General features: G+C 39.3%; 1 pseudogene; it reads left to right on the forward strand.

The window, feature by feature from the left end:
* The window catches only part of LOC122107921, a 39,832-nt pseudogene extending 21,769 nt beyond the window's left edge, over positions 1-18,063 (forward strand).
* The last annotated feature ends 243 nt before the right edge of the window (positions 18,064-18,306 follow it).

Consider the following 18,306-nt stretch of genomic DNA (forward strand, 5'->3'; position numbering starts at 1 on the left):
GACAAAGGGTACAGAAACAAGAACAGAAAAAAAAGAAATATCTGCATACGGGACATAATTAGAACCTCTTGTTTCCAATTCTTGTAGTTCATTTTTATACACTTCATTGTATATGGTCCTATGCACTCTACAATTGGGCTATTGTTAAGAATTGGGCTATTGTTAAGAATATCATAGACAGATTCTAGTTATTACAAATGAGGGAAACCATGTAACCTACTTTTCTTGGGCTTGCCTTGCTTCGCTTAATATAATTTTTCCAGGTCTTTCCATTTCCTTATGAATGGGGCAATATCATTCTTTCTGATGGAAGCATAGAACTCCATTGTATATATAGACCACATTTTCTTGATCCATTCATCTACTAAGGGGTATCTGGGTTGGTTCCATATCGTAGCTATGGTAAATAATGCTGCAATGAGAAAGGATGAACTAATGCAACACTGATATTTACTAGACACTATGTTGGAGGGGTAGGGGAGTAGAGAAGGATAAGCAGGAGGAAAATGAGTGTGCGGCGAACGCCTTCTCGGCCAGCGAGGAAGAACGACCACCACACCAGGAGTCTTCTCAGATCACACTTTATTGGAGAGCCTTTTAGTTGAAGGGAGAGCTTGAGCGCAAGAGAGCGAGCAAGGAAATACAGCCGCTTATATAGGGTTTGGAACACGGGTCGCTTCAGGATTGGCTGTCCGCCTTTTGCCGTCACCAGGTGCCACGGGATTGGCTCAGGATTTACGATGGTGGCGCATGCGCAAAGCTAGGGACCCGCAGCCCCGCCAAGCACTTGCCTAATATGGAGTCGTTTACCTCTAAGCTGAAAGGAAGTGGGCGCCATCTTGTAATGGCGTTTGTCCCAGCTCCCTGCATGAGTGAAAGGGTAACAGTGTGTAAAGAGAAAACTCATTACCTTACTTATATAACTGTACCCACTGTTTGTCACCTTTATAATAAAGATTTTTTAAAAAGAAAAGCATGTGGGGCTGGGAAGGTGGCTCAGTGGTAGAGCGCTTGCCTTGCATGCATGAGGCCCTGGGTTCGATTCCTCAGCACCACATAAGCAAAAAAGAAAAAAAGCCAGAAGTGATACTGTGACTCAACTGGTAGAGCGCTAGCGTTGAGCTGAAGAGCTGAGGGACAGCGCCCAGGCCCAGAGTTCAGGCCCACGGAACCAAAAAAAAAAAAAAAGAGAAGAAAAGAAAGGAAAAAGAAAAGCATGTGCTCTAAAAAACAAAATACTAAATGGCTCAATTAAGGGACCTTGAAATGCACATGAATCTTAGCTTGTTAACCAAAGTCTACAATTACATTATTTGTTCCTCTAATTAATGCAACTTTATTCATCTGAGTTTTTACCAATTTTTGGCAGGATAAAAAAAGGTTTTGTAGAAAGCAAAACAAGCTAAAAGCAATTTGAGAGAAGAAATAAAAAATTTTTATAATTTGAGAGAAGAAATAATTTTTTTACAATTTGAGATTTTGTAATGGAATACATGTCTGTTGTAGAAATTTTGAGAATATATCAATTCAGAGAAAAAAATAAAAACAAAAGGATGAAAACAAATATGTTTAATAGTTCCTTATTCCAATAATCACTAACTACTCACATGTTGATAGACTTCCTATCAATCTTTTTCATAGTGTCATTGCTAGTCACATATTGTTTTGTATCATGTCTATGGACATTCCTCAAGTTATCAAAGCAATCTTTAAAATAATTGTAGCTGAGCACCAGTGACTGATACCTGTAATCCTCGCTACTTGGGAGGCTAAGATCTAAGATTTGCGGTTCAAAGCCATCCTGGTCAGACAAACCCAAGAGATTCTTATTGCTAATTAACCAGCAAAGGGTCAAAAGTGGAGCTGTGACTCAAGTGGTAGAGCACTAATCTCGAGCCATAAAAAAAAAAAATGTTTAAAGGCTCAAGAGTAGCACTCAAGCCCTGAGCTCATCCCATACTAAAGCCATAATCCTTCAAGTCATATTTTCTAGGGAAGTGCTTAATTTTTCTATTAAAATTATACTTTATACCATCTTTGAACATGACGCTATATTTTACCTCTATTGGCTTTTGATAAAATCCACAACGTAAACGCATTGAATAAAAAGAATCCAATTAGGCTTTCCATGTTTGCAGTAGCTCATTTCCTATGCTTCATTACACCCATCGTGCTAGACTGTCACCTGGCATTAGAGATTTCTCAATGGTAAGAGGGAAAGGACAGCAAAAGCTGAGAGTTGTGAAGGCTCCACTCAGTGGACATAGCAGTATTCAACACTAATATTTGAACACTCGAAAAAATATTAAATTCTTTTTTATACAGCATTTTTAAGCCCCGTTGTGACTCTGTAGGATGGCGCTGTTATTTTCTTCATTCTACTGATAAGGAGTATATTCCATGCCCCATGAATGCAAGCTTGGAAGATCTGGATTCAAACTCAGTTAGGTACACTGTCTACCTTTATACTGAGTGCAGAATTCTGTGTGTAGACAAGTAGAACAAAGCACAATGAGAAAATGTTTCTTGAATGCACTGTACCTTTATAGTTTCCGTGCATTTCCCATCTTAGGATCCTAGAAAATATAAAAGGAAGTTCTTCTCTATCGTTCTGAGTTCAGGAAAATTCTCCAGATCTTCCTTCTTTCCTTCTGCTCTCTGATTCATATTACATTATTGCTTTAATGTTGACTCAAAAACTCAGCTACAGAATGACTTTTATTTTATTTTGGTTTAAGGTTTTTTTCTTGATTTTTTAATCATTAAAATATTTATTAGCATTTTAATTCATATGAGAGTTTTATTATATATCTTACATGTATGTCTATATATGTGTAATATACTTTGATCAAATTCACCTTGATTATATTCATTTTGCCAATCCTAGAGCTTGAGCTCAAGGCCTGGAAATTATCCCTGAGATTTCTTTGTGCAAAATTAGCACCCTACTACTTGAACAGCTTCATTTCCAGCTTTTTGGTGGTTAATTGGAGATAAGAATCTCATAGACTTTCCCATCCAGGCTGACTTCAAACAAAAATCCTCAAATCTCAGCCTGCATGGGTGGCTAGGATTATAGGCATGAGCCACTGGTGCCTGGAAATATTGCCCTTTTTAAAAACTCTTACCATAGCTAAGACATGGAACCAACCCAGATGCCCCTCAGTAGATGAATGGATCAAGAAGATGTGGTATATATACACAATGGAATTCTATGCCTCCATCAGAAAGAATGACATTTCCCCATTTGTTAGGAAATGGAAAGGCTTGGAAAAAATTATATTAAGTGAAGTAAGCCAGGCCCAAAGAAACATAGGTCCCATGGTTTCCCTTATTTGCAATATCTAGTATAGGTATGAGTCAAGCGGAAAAAGTCAGATAATGTGATGTTAGGAAAACGAAACCTCAAATATGTATTTTAATGTTTTTGTCTCTTTCATGCATGTGCTTCTAACGCATTCATAACATTATTTCTTTGTTGCTTTGTATGTCCCTCCCCCACAGTGTAACCCCCGCTTTCACTATATTTGATGTCAGTATAACATGTGGAGGAGATGGGGACAAACAAGTCGTTTAAGGATTCAGGTGGACCTGTTGCAACAATGATAAGTACAAAATGTCATGTCAAAACCAGCTTTACAATGTCGGGGGGGGGGGTGGGGTGGGGGGGTATGATTGGGTGGGAGGGAGGGGGGAGGCTGGGAAGGGAGGTGAAGGGTAAACAAAGGAGGAGGCTGCAATGCTTGGTAAGAAATGTATGCATTATCCTGCCCATGTAATTGTAACCCCTCTGTACAGTATGTTCTCAAATAAAATAAAATAAAATTAAAAAAAAAAAACTCTTCTCTTGATTCTTCCTTCTTGTTAACAGCTTAAGTGAGTTTTATGATGTTATTTGCACAAAAAAAATATCATATTTGCCTCCTGCCCCATTTAGAAGTCATCTCCTTGACTTATTCAGAAGCCAACAGGCCAGCCTACTGGCTACAAGTTCTATATAAACAAGGCAAGAAAGAAGCCCCTATTTGCCGAGGGTCATAAAAATGATACCTTCTCCCCTTTCTAAATCATGCCTGTAAACATTTCTTGGGAGTGACACCAGCCACCAGAATTATCTCCCTGTTTGTTGAGAATGTTCATTCATGGCTTTTTAATCACTCATATATATTTACTTTGCCCCTCTCCAAATTTTGTTCCTCACTTCTAAAACCTCAGAAATGGTGTTTAAAAACTAAACCAACTGTGAAAGTTCCAAGATCAGAGAGCTTGGTAAAGTGCAACTTTGCAAGCTTTACCTTAAATGTATGATGGCAGAATTTTAATTTTAGGAAAAAAAAGACTTTAAGTTAATGACTTCCTCATTAATATTTGAGAAGTATTACAAGAGCTGATAATCTCTCTATTGAACTTCTAAGATATTTCCTATGTTCTTCTTACATAGGTCCTCAAGTTCAAATTTTCTGGGGGAAAAAAATCATATAAAACTGACAAAATCATAAATCCATCTAACATCTTTACTTGTATCCTGCTTGGGAAATTCATTGATTCAAGCATGCTTCTCTGAATGCCATTCTTTTGGAGTTCTCGGTATACTTTTCTATTCAGGCAATACACAAGGCAGAGGATATAACACTAATGTGACTTAGGGTCTACCATATCACCAGATTACCTGGGTGCTGTGTACATAGTATTTTCTGAATAAATGAATGAGATTTTTCTTTCTTCCATATATTAATTTTTAAAACTTAAGTCCCTTGAGAGATGGTAGAGCCTAGAAAGTATGTATCTTTCCCTATCCATCTTTTTATACTACCATCCAACATCTAATAGAGTACCTTGTATATAATAAGTGCTTTATAAATGTCAACTAAGTTGAACTAAACTGGTCACTGGGCATGAAAAACAACTGCCCATTTACTAAGTTGGAAAATGCAATCTGAGAGTGAAGTTCAGACTCTGGTTAAGTAAGTGAGATGTAGGAGCCATCAATGAGAACAAATTTTTGTCACTGAAATATAGTGGAGGAAATCTTGCCAAAAAGTAAAGAAAAAGCTGCATGCCAGTGGCTTTTGCCTATAATCCTAACTACTCAGGAGGTGGAGATTTGAGGATCATGGTTCAAAGCCAGCATAAGCAAGAAAGTCTGTGAAACTTATCTCCAATAAACTACTCAGAAAAAAGCCAGAAATGGAGCTGTGGCTCCAGTGGTAGAGCACTAGCCTTGAGCATAGAGGCTCAGGAACAGCACACAGGCCCTGAGTCCAAGCCTCAGGACTGGCAAAAAAAAAAAAAAAAAGGTAAAGAAAGGTCTGGAACATTAATCTTTAATGGCTTCATGAGCTTGAGATTGTTTCTTCTCTCAGGTAATTTTTTAATTATTTCTTATTATTATTATAAAGGTGATGCACAGAGGGGTTACATGATTCAGGTCATGAATCTTTTTGGACAATGTCAGATCTTTCTTCTCTCTCTCTCTCTCCCCATGTTTCCCTCCCATCCCCACCCACAAGTTATATAGTTCATTTTTAACATAGTCTCTAATGAGTATCATTTGGATTTTTTTAGTCTTATAAAAACAAAATAAATTCAACTTCATTCAAAGAAGTTATGAGGGGCTGGGAAGGTAGCTCAGTGGTAGAGCGCTTGCCTTGCATGCATGAGGCCCTGGGTTCGATTCCTCAGCACCACATAAGCAGAAAAAAAGCCGGAAGTGGCGCTGTGGCTCAAGTGGTAGAGCGCTAGCCTACCTGGGACAGTGCCCAGGCCCAGAGTTCAGGCCCCATGACCGGACCCCCCCAAAAAAAGAAGTTATGATTTCATGAGATTACCACAGGCATTTTCTCCTGTGTAACAGGGAAACAATGATCGTATATCTCTTTTTCAGAGACTGGTGAGGAGACCAAACAAGAATCTGTGAGTAAAGGATTCTTCACAGTACTTGACAACGTATTCGTTGCTGAATAATTAGTTTCCTTACTCTTTTTCACTCTTGGTTCAGCTTTACTTTTTTTCTTATGTCTTAAGTATTTAAGATTTTTTTTTAATATGATTCCTATTATCTTCAACGAAGTAGTTATGAATACAATGCATCTTGATCCATGTCAGCCCTTTCTTTTTTTTTTTTGTCAGTCATGAGGCCTGAACTGTGGGCCTGGGCGCTGTCCCTCAGCTCTTCAGCTCAAGGCTAACGCTCTACCACTTGAGCCACAGCTTTTCCTGCTTATGTGGTGCTGAGGAATCGAACCCAGGGCCTCATGCATGGGAGGCAAGCGCTCTACCACTGAGCCACCTTCCCAGCCCTATGTCACCCCTTTCATCAGTTCTTCCCCTAGCCCTTCCTCAGTTTCCTTAATTTTGTAGGATATGCATTGAGCTTTATGGCTGCATTTTCCCTCCCCCACCCAACCTTCCTCTCTTCATTCATGTGTGTGTACCAGTACTAGGGCTTGAATTCAGGACCTCCTGCTCTTACTTAACTTTGTTGCTCAAAGTTGATGCTCTACCACTTAAGCCATACCATCACTTCCAATTTTCTGTGATTATTTGGAGACAAGAGTCTCACAAGCTTTTCTACCCAGGCTGGCTTCACACCTCAGTCCCCAGATCTTAGTCTCCTGTACAGGTAGGATTACAAGCCCCAGCACCCGAAAGTTTTCTTGCTCCTTTTTTTTTGTTTGTTTGTTCTTGTTTTTGGTCCTGTTCTTGTTTTGGGGCCTGAACTCTGGGCCTGGGCGCTGTCCCTCAGCTCTTCAGCTCAAGGCTAGCGCTCTACCACTTGAGCCACAGCGCCACTTCTGGCTTTTTTCTTTTTGCTTATGTGATGCTGAGGAATCGAACCCAGCGCCTCAGGCATGCAAGGCAAGTGCTCTACCACTGAGCCACCTTCCCAGCCCCCTAGTTTTCTTACTCTTAATTAGAATAAATGAAGTTCATTTTACTAAACTTCATTCAGTCATTTCACATTCATTATACATTCCACATTGACTGAAGATCTAACTAAAGAAGAAATGACACTTTTGTTTTAAGTGTCTTGAAATAAAGATTATAAACATGGGGGTGAGCAGGGAGGAGTTCAGCTCACTAAACTGTGGACAGTTACACAGAGGTAGGTGTTTAGAATATAAGGTGAATTGGGGACTAGTAATAGAATGTTAATCTGAAGAGCCAGCAGATGAGAACAAGAAAATGGATGGCTTTGAATGCCAAAATTAATATTTGGATTTTTACCTTGTAGGCCATTGGAAAGCAATTTCTAACCTTCATGGTGGCTATTCTCATCTCAACTTAGTCTTAGCCAATTATTCTTGTGAAACTCTTTCTTCCTAAAGCCCCATCTCCAGCCATACCAGTTCTCTGAGTTCACACTCCTACATCTCCCTATGGAGACCTCAGAGACTTTTAGGCCATATATGTAAGAAATGAACTCATCATTAGTCCCGAAGATTCATTCAGATTCACTCAGTCATCCTCTACCCATTTCTGTAGCCCAAGGCTTGCGATCTACCCTTCCCCCCTCCCTTCTTGTCTCCTACCTACAGTCCTAACAGTCTCTGGAATCATATTCCTAAATACCTCTTGACTCTCTCTATTTTTCCTCATCCTAACAATCTCCTTCAAATGGGGTAGAAATGGATAACTATGAGAATACAGCTGCCCCAACCCCCATTTCACCTTATGCCTCTCTTCAATGTATTTTCCACACAGAGGTAAAGTTGGCTTTTTGGAATTGTCAGACTGAGCAAATTGTCTCTGTCCTTCGTGTGTGTGTGTGTGTGTGTGTGTGTGTGCGCGCGCGCGAGTGCCAGTTCTGGGGCTTGAACTCAGGACCTGGGCTCTGTCCCTGAGTTTTTATTACTCAAGGCCAGTGTTGTAGCACTTGAACCACAGCTCCACTCCCAGTTTTTAAGTGGTTTACTGGAGGTGAGAATCTCATGGACTTTCCTGCTCAGGTTGGCTTTGAAATGCAATCCTCATATCTCAGCTTCCTAAGTAGCAGGATAACAGGTATGAGCCACTGACACCTGGCTTCTCTGAAAAAAAATTTTTAATGATTTCCCATCACATCCTTAAGATTGTTTGCAAGACCCAACACATTCCTCTTCGCCACATTCCAGTTCGGTTTTACTATTGTGAGCATCTTCATACATGCAGTTTCCTCTTCCGTAACTTGTCTTTCCCTTCCCCTATCATATAGAACCATGATGTTATCACTTGCACAATGCCTGTCCTCCAGGAAATATTGCACAAGGGCAAACTTATCCCTCTGTGCCAGGCCTCAGCACTGCCTGCAAACAGTAGCTGCTCATTAAAGGCATAAGTAATAGAGGGTGATACAATAGGAACTGTGCAGCATCCTTTAGATGTCATATGGGAGGTTGCCTTGAACAAGCCAAAGACGAAATTCAGGAAGCTATTACCAAGGCAGATGAATGCCAGGCCTGAATTTGACACACAGCAAGCAGAGAATGAATACAGCATCAAAAGAAAATAAACCTGCTTATGTCCACTATCATGTTCTGGAAATAAAGTAAAAAACGTAGCACCTGGTCTCTACACAGAGACAAGGAATACGACAGGAAGTACCCCTCCCACCAGGATGGCTTACAGGAAGTACCCCTCCCACCAGGATGGCTTAAATGGGATTGGTTACTCTAAGGGTTTATCATGGCTCCACAGCCTTCATCATTCTCTGTGAAAGAGGCCCCCAAAGGCAGCTCACATTTCAGGACTTCATTAACCCAACTGTTTGTGAAGGCCTTTTGACTGCATTAGAAAGTAGCCTACAGACAGGAGCTGAGGTGGCTCAAGCCGGTAATCCTAGCTACTCAGGAGGCTGAGATCTGAGGATTGCAGTCCAGAGCCAACCCGGGCAGGAAATTTCCTGAGAATTTTATCTCCAATTAACTAGAAAAAAAAAGCCAGAATGGGGCTGTGACTCAAGTGGTAGAGCTCTGCCTGAAACATGAAAGCTCAGAGACCCCACACACAGGCCCTAAATTTAGGCCCCAGGAAGGGCACACCAAAAAAAAAAAAAAAAAGGAAAGAAGGAAGGAAGGAAGGAAGGTAGTAGCCTAGAGAGCGTTTCAATTGGCCTTTTAATCTATCTCAAAAGAAAAGCTATTTACATACATGTCCCACTAGAACCACTACATTATTTCCCCTATTACATTTGACATGAGCCAACGTGGAGGAAAATACCTAGTAATGTTAAATAAATCTCAAAGAATTGTTCAATGTGACAATTGGCTGATACTGGACCTACTTTTGAAAGTTAATTTCTTGTAAAAGTATTTTTGTTCGGTGTCTTTTTTTTTTTACCAGTGTCTTGATCACTCAGTGAACATAAGATTATTAAGCTTGTCTTTGAATAAGCTTTTAGTCAAAACTTAATAATCTAAAAACCTGATAAGTTATTTTAGAGTCAAGTCTCAATTCTTTGGGGCTTGTACAGATAGACATGTTTATTTATTTATTTATTTATTTCGTGTGCTTCTATTGGGACTTGAACTCAGGGCCTGTCACTTGCTTTTTTGCTCAAGGCTAGTCTGGATAGAGTTACACCTGTTCTTCTAGCTTTTTGCTGGTTCATTGGAGATAAGAGTCTCATGGACTTTTCTACCTGAGCTGGCTTCAAACCTCAGTCCTCAGGTCTCATCCTCCTGAGTAGCTAGGATTACAGGTGTGAACCACCAGAGCCCTGTTGGATAAATATACTTATAAGAAACCATTTAAACTTTGTATCAAGGTCAATTACAGATCTATCTCTTGTAGAATACTGGCTCCAACATATACATTTCCTGCAAATATATCCACCAACTCAGCTAAAATGGGCAAGGGGTCTTTATTAGCCATCGTGACTATATCCTGCCCATCAGGTAGTGAAACATAGTAACCATACTCTCTCACATTGTGGCTTATATAGGAAAGAGGCCATGTGCAGGTGGCACTGTACAAGAGGACCACACACTGGTGGCCAGTGTACTTGACAAATAGCAATTTCTGATGAAAACAAAGGCCACATTCTGGGTTTTCACTTTGTTACAGGTTTAACAGATATTTACGAAAACATGCTCCAAGCTTCCTGTTTGCAAAAACATCTCTCACACCTCCCACCAAAAAATTTATTTACTGTAAGACCTTTTGCACTTCACATTTCCCCCCAAAAAATCCTATTTACTAAGTCTAAGACCAAAGTACCTTCCAGGTTTCCAGGCTTTTCCTGAGTTCTGCTACATTTCAGTAACTGGTGTTTAGCTTTGTTCTATCTCTGATCTCACATTTGACATCTCTGTCTATGATTCTGGATTCACTAAAATCACAAAAGAAATGCTTTTTTCTTAAACTAGGATCAAACATATAGCTTCTGTAAATTTGATTTAAAAAAAAAAAAAAAAAGATGATGTTGAGCAAAGATTTATCCAATGTTCTTGAATGAATCACTTCTCTGCCTCAGCCACCCTATCTTCCAAAAGAGCTAGGTCAACCAGAGGACCAGTAAGGTCTCTTGGCTTTGGAAAAAAATATCTCACAATCTCAAAGGAGAGCCAGACATTACGTAACAAAGAGTTACACAATGTGATGTGCGCAACAATAGAATTGGGAGCAGGTAATTTGGCACTCTCTTCCTGGAGCGGTTGGGAAAGAAAGTCTTCAAAGTCTTTTGAGTTGAGCTCTCCAAGGAAAAGATCTGGAAAGAATGACATAAGTGAGGACCTCATGCCAGGCAAAAGGAGCAATGGGGTTCAAGATCTAGGGGTTGAAATCAGAATGTGGATCCAGGAAGGAGCTAGCAAGGGCTTTATGATAACTGGAGCAGAGCACACCAGAAGCAAAGCTGCAGGAAGTGAGCAGAGAGAGCTGCTGAAGCCAGCAGAGCTGGTTTTTATTGGGTAGATAAATGAGAAGGGATGGAGGTGCATATGTTAATTGACTAATTACGAGTATATGTGTTTTAAGGCACAATTTTTAATGCAATGTGGACTGATTAACTCAAGCGAATAAACATATCTGTCCCCCCCCCCAACTATTTAACATTTTTGGCATGAAAACGGTTGACACTTGCTCTCAGCCATCTTACACAGTATGGTGAATGTGGCTCATAATTGAGTTAAGGGATTAAGGGATTTTAAGGAATGAAGAACTCTGAAAAGATTTTCGTTATAGAAAGATCACCCTTGAGTCACAGCCAAAACCACAGAGAAGATGAGAAAGGTCAGACACAGGAAGCCTAAATGATACCATCATTGGCTTGAGTCTGCCAATGATGAATGACACTGGGATTTGTAGCATGGGTTGCAGGTACCCATGTTGAGCACACATATTTAACATGAGCGTATACACTGCACGCACATTTAGCATAGGTATGCACAAATGCACCCGCACGGCAACATGCATAAAACCATATAGTCAGAGTGTGGCAGCTGCTTAGGATACAGCAAAGCTGAAGGTGATTTTCTCAGGGGAGGAAATACAACAAAAGAGCTTACATGTGGCTGGTGGGAAGATAACATGGTACAACCTCCATGGAACACAATCTGGCAGTTTCTACAAAGATACAATAGAGTCACTACATGATCCTGGCATTTCAGTCCTCAAGCCATGTATAGGGGCTGAGAACATAATACTCCAAAGTACAACACCTTGGCATCCTAAGTACTTGGAGCGGAAGACTACTGGTAGGCCCCAAGGACAAGGTCGCTCTGACCTTCTCCTGCTATTTAATCACATACAAATAATAAGTCCTCGAACCAGCGTTCTTAGCTGAACCCAGTGACTAAATGTACAATCTCCCATTTCTGTCTATTACAATGGAGAACTGAACTAAAAGATGGGGAAAGGAATAGAAACTGAAGTGGGTTTTTTTTTTGTTTGGTTGATTGTTTATGAATTATTGGTTAGTGTTTAGTTGGGTTTAAACTGGCTTGATTTGCTTTGGGTTTTAGTCACTATAAAAAAAATAAAAAAAATAAAAGAAAATTAAAGGAAATTTCTAACTTTATAAGAACATAGGTCACCAAATGTACTTTTGGTTGTGATTGCCCTGATGAGCTCAACATTATTGGTTTCATTTCTTTGTTTTTATCTTAGGCTTTGTTTTTCTGTTTCTGTTGTTATTTTTTGGAGCCAGTCCTGAGGCACCAAATTCAGGGCATGGGCTCTGTCCCTGGGTTTCTTTTTTTTCTCCTCTCAAAGCTAGCATTCTACTACTTGAGCCACAGTTCCACTTCTAGCTTTTTTTCCTTTTTGGTGTTAAATTGGTGATAAGAAGGACTTCCCTGCTTGCACTGGCTTCAAACTATGATCCTCAATCTTAGCCTTCTGAGTTACTAGGATTACAAGCATGAGCCACCAACCAACTCCTTGCTGTATCTTCAGCTTTACTCTGCCTTGACTTGGCTTAACTTGCCTTGTTTAACCTAGCCTAACTTTGCTCTATGTTTGTATTTAACCAGCCACGCATTAGAATAATACAGGAAACAATAAAATTTAGCCATTATATTCGTTTAACCTGTGGGTGACATGAAAGGAAAGATACCTATTTTCATATATTCAAAGCATCACTAACAAAACCCAAAAAAATTACTAAAAATAAATTGGAAGTAAATCCATCCCCTCCTCTCCATCCCTCAACAATACACAACACTCTTGGCATCCTCCCACTTTGCAAAAAAAAAAATCACATGTATGGACAAGCTCTGGCTGGTCTAAAGAGGAGAAAGTCAAGCCCAAAATAGAACTATTTTGGCAGGAGTAAGGTGGGCCATGATTATTTCCACCATACTTTATCCCTTGGCAGAATTGTCCGTGTTTATTTTTATTGTGGGGCACTAACGGTTTTCCTTTTTGATTGTGGTCTATACTAATCCTTCCATTTGTTAAACATCTAGATAGAATCCCTTAGAACCCACATCTGGGTCTGTCATTTAGCTCTCCAAAAACACAGTGGAACCCAACAAGTCAATAAAGGCTGAGAGATTGGAAAACTGTGACTACATGGTACAACAGGAACAACTCTACGCCTCAGTGGGAAGGTTGTAAACATGACAAATAACAGCCAATGTGTCTACACACTGAATCCAAACAGATTCCTTCTATACAACAGAAAAATATTGGTGTCTCATCTCCCAGGAAGATGCAAAAATATAAAAGGTATGAGTGTACACTTTCTAGATCTCGATTCTTGTGCAAATATGTAATAAGTCCATGAAAAAAAGTTAATTTACCAGATTCTAACCTGTTTCAACTGTAAAACACACCTCCTGGTGTAAAATAAGCTAAGTATAGAAGTGTAAATAAAAAGTAAAATAATGACAATAATGCAAAAAGGGGGCTTTTATTGCATGCCTTTTCAAGTATACCAAGTGTTTAGTGCAATAACAATAACAGCAATACCCAGTGTACATACTACGTCTAAGCTCTACACACATTTTAACTCATTTAACTCTTAAAACAATTCCATGTAGTAAATTACTGTGCACAAGACTAAGTTCAGAACCATTAAGTGACATGTTCAATTATCTAATGGGTAATAACAGTCTATCCCCAGTTCATTCTTTGAACTATTCACAAAACTCTCTGAGCAAGTTCAGCTGTGACTCAATGTGGTAGAATACTAGCTTTGAGTGAAAATGCTCAGGGTCAGCGTTCAAGCCCTGAGTTCAAGTCCTACAACCAACAAAAATTAAAAATAAATAAATAAAACTTTCTGAAGTAGTTAGGAGATGGTGAAGGGAGATGATGGAAGTACATTTTGTGCATGTATGAAAACAGCCGAATGAAAGTTTACAAAACCATCAAAAGGGGGATCTTCAAAAGAATACTATAGAAGATGAATAAGATCAAAGCACACTGTGGACACATATGGAAGATCACAATAAAACTATTCCCTTTGTAGAATCAATATATACTAAGAAAAGATAACAGGAATAACACCAACAACAATCACTGTAACCTCTTGTTTCGTTCATAAAGAAAAAAACTCAAGTCCAAATTTCAGATTGTTTTGAAAAGTTCTTAGAATTACAGAACTAAATAAAAATGTAATAGTAGTCTACTCGTACATTTTTATGACTAACAGAAGAAAAAAAAAACCAGGAGTCAAAAAAAAGATAAAAAGAGCCAAGCGTTTTCCCTACCCCTTCCTGTGATATTTTCAGGGTATCTGGCCTTATATTGAGGTTTCTGATCCATTTTGAGTTGATTCTGGTACAGTGTGATGTATAAGGGTCTACCTTCCATGTTCTGCATGTGAGTAGCCAATATTGTCAGTACCATTTAGGCTCTTTTCTTCCAACATGTGTTTCTGGCTTCCTTATCAAAGATTAGGTGGGCATAGGTCTGTGGATTCATTTCTAGGTTTTCTACTCTATTCCTTTGGTCCTCTGGCCTGTTCTGCCATTTCAAGCTGTTTCTGTTCTGCCAGTCCCATGCTGTTTCTGTTCCTATGGCTTTGTAATAGTTTCACATCTTTGGATAAGTTAATTCCTAGATATTTGTTTTTAGGCTAGTTAAATGGAGTTGCTTTCCTGATCTCAGTCTCAATCTTCTCATTGTTGGCATACAGAGAAGGTACTGATTTTTGTGGGTTAATATTTTTTTCAATTTGATTGTAAAGGTGGTATACAGAAGGGTCACAGTTACATGATCAGGTAAGGAGTATATTTTCTTTTGAACGGTGTCACCTCTTCTCTCATTCTTTCCCAGATTTTCCCCCTCCCAACTTCTGTCTCCCCAAAGTTGTATAGTTCATTTCCAACAAAGCGTTTAGTGCATTTCACTGCTATGTGGGTTAATTTTATACCATGCTACTTTGCCAAAGTTTTGGATCAGCTCAAGTAACTTGGGAAAGGAATCTATGGGGTTCTTTAAATACAGAATCATGTCATCTTCAAAGAGAGAGTTATACTTCTTTCCCTATTTGGATCCTCTTTATGTTTTTCTCTTGCCTTATTGCTCTTGCTAGGACTAGAATTCTAGTACTATATTGAAGAGGAATGGAGAGAATAGACATCCTTGTCACATTCCTGATTTTAGAGGAAATGGTTTTAGCTTTCCATCATTAAGTATAATGCTGACTATAGTTTTGTCATATACAGCCTTTATTATATTGAGGAATGTTCCATGGATTCCTAGCTTCTCCAGAGCTTTAATCATAAAGGGATGCTGAATCTTGTCAAGTGGTTTTTCTTCATCTCCTGAGATGATCATGTAGTTCTTGTTCTTGTTTCTGTTGATGTGATAAATTACATTTATTGCCTTGTATATTTAACTAGCTTTGTATTCCTGGAATGCATCCTGTTTGATAATAGTGTATGATTTAGTTTGGTTAGTTGTTGAATTTGGTTAGCCAGAACTTTATTGAGAAGGTTTTGGTATCAATGTTCATCAAAGAGATGGGTTTGTAGTTCTCCTTATTTCATGGGTCCCTATCTGGTTTTGGGATGAGTGTTATGCTGACTTCATAGAATGAGTTTTGTAGTGATATTTCACTTTCTATTTCATTGAAGAGTTTGAGAAGTAACGGCACAAGTTCTCCTTTGAAGGCCTTATAGAATTTGTCTATAAATCCATTAGGTCTTGGGCTTTTTGTGGATGGGAGGTTTTTAAATTGTCATTTCAGGCTCTTGGCACAGGTTGAAACTTCCTAAGACCCAAAGACACATCAAAGAAAAACTGGATAAATGGGATTGTATCAAACTGAAGAGTTTCTACATGGCAAGGACAAACTAACAAGATAAATAGAAAACCCACAGAATAGGAGATTTTTACCAGCTATGCATCAAACAAGGGCCTCATATCTAAAACACACTTAAGAGCTCAAAAAGTTAACTCTTGGGCTGGGAATGTGGCTCAGTGGTAGAGTGCTTGCCTTGCCTGCATGAAGCCCTGGGTTTGATTCCTCAGCACCACATAAGCAGGAAACGCTGGAAGTGGCGCTGTGGCTCAAGTGGTAGAGCGCTAGCCTTGAGCTGAAGAGCTGAGGGACAGTGCCCAGGCCCTGAGTTCAAGCTCATGACCAACAAAAAAAATAAAGAAAAGAAAAGAAAAAATTAACGCTCCCCTCAAAAATAAACTCTCAAAGAAACAACACCTCAATTAATAAATGGGCTAAAGTCTTAAAGGGATGCATCTCAGAAGAAGAAATAGGAATCCTAATAGATACATGAAGAGATGTTCAACATGTCTGGCCATAAAAGAAATGCAAATCAAAACAATACTGAGAAGTGGCACTGTGACACAGAGGGATGGATTGCTAGCTTGAGGGGAAAAAAATTGAAATTCTACCTCCCCCAGTTAGAATGGCTATTATCAAGAAAACTAACAATAAATGGTGACAGAGATATGGCCAAAAGAGAATGTAAACTTGAACAGTATGGCAGTTCCTCAAAAGATTAATTCTACTCCTGGGCATTTATCCACTAGAACACAAACAAGGCCACACTAAAGCTACCAGCATAATCATGTTCATTGCAGCATTGTTTACCATAGCCAAAATATGGAATCAATCCATGTGTCCCTCAGTGGATGAATGGATAAAGAAAATGTGCTACATATACACAATGGAATTCTACTCTTCTGCCAGAAAGAATGATATTGTGTCATTCAGAAGGAAATGGAAAGACTTGGGGGAAAAACTATATTAAGTAAAGTAAGCCAAACCAAAGAAACATAGGTTGCCTGCTTTCCTTCATTTGTGGTAATTAGCATGTGCCTATGAATCTACAATTAAACAAACTAGGTGGTAAAAGACAAAGAATAGCTTCCTTCCTTCCTTCCTTCCTTCCTTCCTTCCTTCCTTCCTTCCTTCCGTCCTTCCTTCCTTCTTTCCTTCCTTCCTTCCTTCTTTGCTTGCTTGCTTGCTGTTTATTGGAGGTTAGAGTCCTATGAACTTTCTTGCCCAGGGTTGTTATTATTATTATTATTTTATTTTTTGGTCAGTTGTGGGGCCTGACCTCTGGGACTGGGCACTGTCCTTCAGCTCTTCAGCTCAAGGCTAGCGCTCTACCACTTGAGCCACAGCACCACTTCTGGCTTTTTCTGCTTATGTGGTGCTGAGGAATTGAACCCAGGGCCTCATGTATGCAAGGCAAGCACTCTACCACTGAGCCACCTTCCCAGCCCCACCCAGGGTTATTTTTAAATTGTGATCCTCAGATCTCTGCCTTCAGAGTTGCTCAGATTACAGGTAACAGAGTTAGTCCTTGATAATTGTGTCAATGGGGAAATTGAAGGCCTGAATGACACTTTTAAAGAACTAGAGTTTCTGAGTATGGCTAATGTGAAATTAAGTTCACTGGCTCAGCTTCCTAGCTTGAATAAACTTTGAAAGTTGGAACTTGGTGACAATATAATTTCTGGAGGTTCGGAAGTCCTGGCAGAGAAATGTCCAAATCTTACCTACCTCAATCTGAGGGGAAACAAAATCAAAGACCTCAATACTGTGGAAGCTCTGCAAAATCTTAAAAATTTGAAAAGTCTTGACTTGTTTAACTGTGAGATCACAAACCTGGAAGATTACAGAGAAAGTATTTTTGAGCTGTTGCAGCAAATCACATACTTAGATGGATTTGATCAGGAGGATAACGAAGCACCAGACTCAGAAGAAGATGAGGAGGATGAAGATGAAGATGAAGATGAAACGGTCTACTTGAAGGATATGAAGAGGAGGAGGAGGAGGAGGAGGAGGAGGAGGAGGAGGAGGAGGAGGAGGAGGAGGAAGAAGAAGAAGAAGAAGAAGAAGAAGAGGTGGTGGTGGTGGAGGAGGAGGAGGAGGAAGAGGAGGAAGAAGAGGAAACAGATTCAGAATTGGGAGAGGGAGAAGAGGAATTGGGCCTTTCATACTTAATGAAAGAAGAAATTCAGGATGAAGAAGATGATGATGACTATGTTGAAGAAGGGGAAGAAGAAGAGAAAGAAAAAGAAGGCCTTTGTGGAGAGAAGAGAAAACAAGATACTGAGGATGATTGAGAAGAAGAAGATGACCAAATCATCCTAAGATTCAATTTCCTAGATCTCCTGGGTGTGCAACAGAGTGATCACATCTTCTTTCTTTTTCATGTATGATAGCTCTCCCTACCAGAAGATAATCTGTAACTTTAGAAGTGTGGTTTTACTATTTTTGCCGTATCATTCCAATTAAGATTTACTAGTTTGCTAATGATCATGTTATATGTAGAGAAAAATTTTCATTAACTCCCTCATCCCTCCATTGTGCAATTCTCTAGCAATGTATTTGAAATCTTAATTTTTCTAATTCAGGCTTACTGTAGTAGACATTTTTAGCCTATAATTAAAACATGATCAATT

This window comes from Dipodomys spectabilis, unplaced genomic scaffold, assembly GCF_019054845.1.
Source record: "Dipodomys spectabilis isolate Male_0828 unplaced genomic scaffold, ASM1905484v1 ptg000054l, whole genome shotgun sequence".
Classification (NCBI taxonomy): domain Eukaryota; kingdom Metazoa; phylum Chordata; class Mammalia; order Rodentia; family Heteromyidae; genus Dipodomys; species Dipodomys spectabilis.